Genomic DNA, 6,932 nt, shown 5'->3' on the forward strand with positions numbered 1-6,932 from the left:
AGGGTTGTGAAATCAAGCCCCAGGTTGGGCTCCAGGCTTAGCATGGAGTCTGCTTAAGACCCTCTCTCCCTCTCCCTCTGCTCTTCCCTGCTGTGCTCTCTCAATCTCTCTCCCCCTCAAATAAATAATCTTTAAAAATGTTAATAATAATTTTTATTAGTTTTATTTATTATTTTAAAGATTTTATTTATTTTTTGACAGAAAAAGAGACAGCAGAAGAGAGAACACAAGTAGGGGGAGTGGGAGAGGAAGAAGCAGCCTTCCTGCCACACAAGGAACCTGATGCAGAGCTCAATCCCAGGACCCTGGGATCATGACCTGAGCTGAAGGCAGATGCTTAATGACTGAGCCACCCAGGCACCCCCCCAAAAAATTTTAATAATTATTTTAATATGTCTTCTCACTACACTTATGCTCCATGAGTACAATGTGTGCTTTGTTCACTGCATGTGGTCCTAGCTACATATCACTGTTCTAGGCACAGTCATATATTTGATGGCTAAACGGATGAGTGAATTATAAGAAAGCTACCTTGAGAAGCAGCATAGCATAGCAGAAATCACACTGGACTAATAGCCACAAGACCTGGGTTCTGAATCTGGTTTCATCATTTCCTGGGTAATCTTTAGCAATAATAAGTTTCTTTGAACCTCGGGGTCCTAATCTTTAAAATGAAGAGAAATCTCTATGGTTTTTTCAGTTTCTAAATCAGTGACTCTTACTCTCTAGTGATAATTTTGGTGACCACATACTCTGTATTGACTCCAGCTCTGCAAAGATAGAGCAATACCTTTCCCCAGGCTCCCCAATCACCTTTCCCAAGTCCTCCCAATTCACCACTTTTGGTTTGATCACAGCATAAGTATCACTGTCGTCACCACTAATCAACACCTGACTGCTCTGTTTGGGAAATTGAGAAACAAGAAGAAAGCTTAAGATGTGTCAAGCCTCAACCCAAGACAGGAAACTGGTTCCCCTAAGACAACTTTCCTTCTCCCACTTGAGAATTATGGAGAAAATTTAATGCAAATTCTTGAACTCTTCCCAAACCCCTAATTCCCACTAACACATTTATGAGGGGGAAGTCCATTCAGGTGGGAACAAGGGATGGTGCTGATGATAGAAGTGAATTCAAACCTTTGGCTCATTCTCACTAGGCTCTGGGATAGGTTTGGGCTCACTTGCATGTGTGTGTATCAGGCATTCTGGGAATTCATATCAAACAAAATTACTTCTCTACAAGAAGAAGGACTGAAAGTACAAGACACTGATGAATTGTCCAGTTTCCCTACACTGCTCCTTGAACGATTTCTTCCCTGCTTCCCAACCCACCCCAGGGATAAGTGCACCCTCTCTGTAAGTGGTACCCAGTTCTAGCCAGAAAGAGCTCGTTCATAATACCACCCCATCCCGCTCCCTGGGGCTACTCTCAGTCATAAACCATGCAGTTTGGGGTTACAAATGCCTCTCAGGGGAAACACAGCTCTATCTACAAGCATATGCCCTGAGAGATCCTTGACCCAGTTGGACTATAATTCTACATATTTGAATTAAGCCAGCAAGAGCTCCCCTCTCATACTTAGGAAACTAAGGAGGAAATGTGTGAAAAGGATCACCCTGCCAACAAAAATATCACATGCCCACAAAATCTGAATTGTAATAAGCAGTCTCAGAGAACCATGCTTAATAGATCACATTTCTAAGATGGAGTGACCTGAGGGCTTGCTCAGCCCAGGGTAGACCAGCTGCATTAAGACTTTGCTCTCTGGAAGACAACATGGGCAGTAACATCTCTGACATGGGCCACAGCAACTTTTTTCTAGATATGTCTCCTGAGGTAAGGGAAATAAAAGCAAAACTAAACTATTGGGACTACATAAAAATAAAAAGCTTCTGCACAGCAAAGGAAACTCAACTAACTCAACTCAACTCAACAAAGGAAACTCAACTCAAAACTAAAAGGCAGCCTATGGACTGGAAGAAGATTATTCGGAAATGACATATCCAATAAAGCATTTGGAGCCAAAATATATCAAGAACTTAGTAAACTTAACACCCCAAAAACAAACAATCCAGTTTAAAAAGTGGGCAGAAGACATGAACAGACATTTCTCCAAAGAAGACATACAGATAGCCAACAGACACATAGAAAGATGCTCAACATCATATCATCAAGGAAAGGTAAAACACAGCTGCAGTGAGATATAACCTCACACCTATAAGAATGGCTAAAATCACAAGGTGAGAAAAAACAGGTATTGGCGAGGATGTGGAGAAGGGGGAACACTCTTTGCACTGCTGGTGGGAATGCAAACTGGTGCAGCCATTCTGGAAGACAGCATGGAGGTTCCTCAAAAAGTTAAAAATAGAACTACCTTACAACCCAGCAATTGCACTACTGGGTCTTTACCACAAAAATACAAAATATTTATTCAAGGGGATATATGCACCCTAAGTTTATAGAAGCATTATCTACAATAGAATATTATTCAGCCATAGAAAAATGAAATTTTGCCATTTACAACAACATGGGGGAAGCAGAGAGTATAATGCCAAGTGAAATAAGTCAGTCAGAGAAAGACAAATACCATATGATTTCACTCCTATGCGGAATTTAAGAAACAAGCAAAGGGAAAAGAAAAAGAAAGAGACAAATTAAGAAACATATTTTACACCTGAAACTAATGTAACGCCATCTGTTAATTAACTGGAATTAAAAACTTCAAAGATTTTGTGTTTCGGTCAAGTGAAGAAAGCTTGGTTTGTGGGGAGCTGAAAACCAGCCCACCCTCAATGCTTCAAGCCCTGTGTTTTGGTGGCTGCTTCCTTCCAGACCCTGCACCTTTCCCTAATTCACCCAAAGGCCCAGTATGAGCTAGTGATAGCTCTGGCTGAGGCCTCCAGAACTAGAGAGAATACCCCAGGAAAAGACATAGTTCATGTTGTGCCTTTGGCTCTCACCTTTTTGGGACTTCTGCAAGACATTGCCTTATTTCTCCTAAGCAGTATCTGGTCATTTATTTATGACTTGTATCATCCATATTCTCTGTCTTGGGCAGAGTACTATGTTAGGAGGTGTATCAGAAAACATTCCCAGGAAAAATAGATGACATTCTTAGATTAGGATAATTCAAGTAGGAAGTTTATTAACAAAATAATAATTTGTAAAGGTGTAGTTGGGGGAAATCACACAGAATAGTGCAGTAACCTAGAGTAGCCATGCTGTTACCACACCTAGATTGAAGAGATGAAGGGAGGCAGTGATTACAGAATCAGACAGAATATGCAGTATTACTCAAAATGTGATTTGAAGAACTGTGCAGGTCCACACACTATTAGTTGATGAAGAGATATGTATGGCAATTAAAAAAAGTAGATGCTTAGAAAATTGTATAGCAATTTGACATTGCCATAATATCAAAGTACATGATCAGTGTCAGAAGATATAATATGAAACTAAACTTTAGGGATGCCTTGATGGTTAAATTGTTAAGTGGCTGCCTTTGGCTCAGGTCATGATCCCAGGGTCCTGGGACCAAGCCCTGAACCAGGCTCTCTGCTTAGAGGGGTGCCTGCTTTTCCCTCTTCCTCTGCCCCTCCTCCAACCTGTTCTCTCTCTTTCACTTACTGTCTCTCAAATAAATAAAATCTTTAAAAAAAAAAGAAACTTTACTTTTGTGTAGGAATATGTTCTGATGATGCAGCAGAAATGATGAGGAAATATTTTGGGGTATTTATTCAGATGAAAAAGCTTGTGCCAAAATGTAAATCAACATGCTGCTTCCTTCATGGAGAAAGTCATGCTTCTCCAATAGATAGATAGATAGATATTGTGTGGTTGGTGTAGGCATTTGTCAAAATGCTTTTATTCTATCTAGAGAAAGTTAAACAGCTAATATTTTATTTCTTCTCACATAGAATAGTAATTTGTTTGCTTTCATTTGTTATTATATATATATGTAATTGTTATATACACAATATATAATAATATAAATTGTTATAATATTAAAAAATTGTCAATTGTTATTTAACTATTTAAATAAAGAAAGTGAAATACGTAAATTAGTAAAGTCAGCCAAACTCTAGCTAGGTGACATTGTAAAAAGTGTTAATTCTCTAAAGACTAGCTGATGCTTTCAATTTGAGATTATTTTCCTTACTATATGATAAACTGATCATGGACAACTGTAATTATATGCTAAAGTATGACAGTTAGCAAAGGGAAAAGTTCTGACAAGAATGTTTGAATTGGGTACCTGGGTGGCTCAGTTGGTAGAGCGACTGCCTTTAGCTCAGGTCATAATCCCGCAGCCCCAGGATGGAGTTCCCACTCGATGGGATAGAGTCCCCACAGCCCCAGGATCCAGTCCCACATCTGGCTCCCCGCTCAGCAGGAAGTCTGCTTCTCTCTCTGACCCTCCCCCTCTCATGCTCTGTCTCTTTCATTCTCTCCCTCAAATAAATAAAATCTTAAAAAAAAAAAAAAGAATGTTTGAACTACAGGGTACCTGAATGGCTCAGTCAGTTAAGCATCTGACTCATGATTTTGGTGCAGGTCATGATTTCAGGGTCCTGAGATTGAGCCCTGCATCATGTTCCATACTGAGTGTGGAGCCTACTTAAGATTCCCTCTCTCTCTCCCTCTGCCCCTCCTCCACTGCTCTCACACACATGTGTGCAATTTCTCTCTCTCCCTCTCTCCTTCTCTCTCAAAAAAGAATGTTTGATCTACAGAATGAAGTCTTAGCATTTCTGTAAAATAAAGCACCAGTTTAGTTCCAACCTTTGCATATTGTGAACTGATCAGCCAGACCTGTTGTTTCATTGGTATCCTGAGTATTTTTAGCAATCCTAACAGTTTCACGGAAGGAAGGAATACTAGCTTGGAAGAACAGAGTTTGTACAAATTGCGATAGTACATTGTATTAACAATGATCAATGGAGTTGCTAAAATCCTGATATTTCATAAACGTAAAAGGTTAACACCAAACATCTTACAAATTTGATAGAACATTTTCAGTTTTATTTTTCATCAAAAGAAGAGCCCTGCGTAAGAAATTAATAGATCCAGAGCTATAACTTAATGGGATAAACAATTCATGGTTATTGATAAAGAATTGGTGACTTTTGAAACATAGCATCACTTGCCTCATTTCATATAGAAATAAATATGAAATAGCCTGAGCCTATTGAGATCGCCCAGAATCTCTTCTTCTATTCCTGTGAACATACATTTTTCAGATTGATTTCTCTGCTATAGTGCAATTTAAAAAAACAACATTGAAACAGTTTATATACATATCAGGTCTTGTAAGTTTCAATGATGTCCATCCAACCTAAATTAGATAAATTAACAAGCAAAAATGATGTTTGTCACATTAAAAACTCAAAATTGGTATACACTTTGTTATTTTAAAGTGTGTGTAAACCTTTAACAGGGACAGTTACTATATCCTTCCTAATTTTTGGTTTAGATACCATTACAGAATAAATCTATGCATGTTAATTCTCTGTTAATTACCTGAATGCAAACTCCCAATGAACAACATGTCTAAGTTTTGTAATCTTTTTCCCCATGTCTGTTCCATTTATATTTTAAAAATATAACTTTATGCACTTGACTGGAAGCAAAATAAGCTGAATCCTCAACCCAGATAGTTTGAGGAGAAAGAAGAGGACTGTGAGCTTCAGTGATACAGCCAGCCTGAAGCCATCTCTTAAGGAGGAAGCCAGGAACAAACACCAGGACCTCCCTCCCTGCCCTCCAGTCTCCTGCTGGGGCCTCTCCCATTGGCCCAAACCAACCAGAAGCCAGAGGGCAAGGAACCCTAGAGTAGTGGTCCTTCCAGGGCAGAAGGCAAAATGGAGGACAGGAGAAGGTACATTTTGGGGAGCACTGAGATCAAAGATAAAAGCCACAGTTTTGTCTCAAAGTGTGGATTGTCTTTGTGGGGGTAATAGGCAAACACACAGCCAAAAGGCAGTGTAATCAGTGTCAAGATATAAGGAAAACTGGGATCCTATTGGAACACACATCTAATCTAAGGTCCTTCTAACCCAGCCTAGGTGTTAGTTTGGGGCCAGCAGTAGTCAAGTATGGAGTGGCTTTCTAGGGAATGGGATGTCTGAGCTGAGGAATGAAGAAAGTACAACAGTTAGCCAGGAGTCAGGCCTCAGGGAATGAGGGTAAGTGTGCCCAAAGGGAACAGCCCATTCAAAGGTGTAGATGCTGAATGACAGGAACATAGAATGGAGGGGTGAGGTAGGAGAGGTGGGACTCTTCAGGTCATGGGGCATCTTACTCTGGGGCAAAGAATTTGACTTTATTGTGAAAAAAAAAAAAGGTATTAGATTTATGCTACAGAAGCAAAGACTGAGAAAGTCTTGAATTGAAAAGCCACAGGGATTTTTCTAATTTTTTGAGAGAGGCTTGTATTGCAATGTACTTCCCTCTTAGGACCACCTTTTATGTATCAGGTTTTGAACAGATGTGTTTTCATTTTTCACTAGTTTCCACGAATTTCTTAAATTTTTCTTTAATTTCCTGATTGACCCATTCATTCATTAGTAAGATGCTCTTTAACCTCCATTCATTCTTTTTGTTTGTTTGTTTGTTTTTTAATTTATTTATTTTTATTTCTTTTCAGCGTAACAATATTCATTGCTTTTGCACCACACCCAGTGCTCCATGCAATCCGTGCCCTCTCTAATACCCACCACCTGGTTCCCCCAATCTCCCACCCCCTGCCCCTTCAAAACCCTCAGATTGTTTTTCAGAGTCCATAGTCTCTCATGGTTCACCTCCCCTTCCAATTTTCCCTCAACTCCCTTCTCCTCTCCATCTCCCCTTGTCTTCCATGCTATTTGTTATGCTCCACAAATAAGTGAAACCATATGAAAATTGACTCTCTCTGCTTGACTTATTTCACTCA

Source organism: Enhydra lutris, unplaced genomic scaffold (genome assembly GCF_002288905.1).
Source record: "Enhydra lutris kenyoni isolate GAN:26980312 unplaced genomic scaffold, ASM228890v2 scaffoldscaffold31, whole genome shotgun sequence".
NCBI lineage: Eukaryota > Metazoa > Chordata > Mammalia > Carnivora > Mustelidae > Enhydra > Enhydra lutris.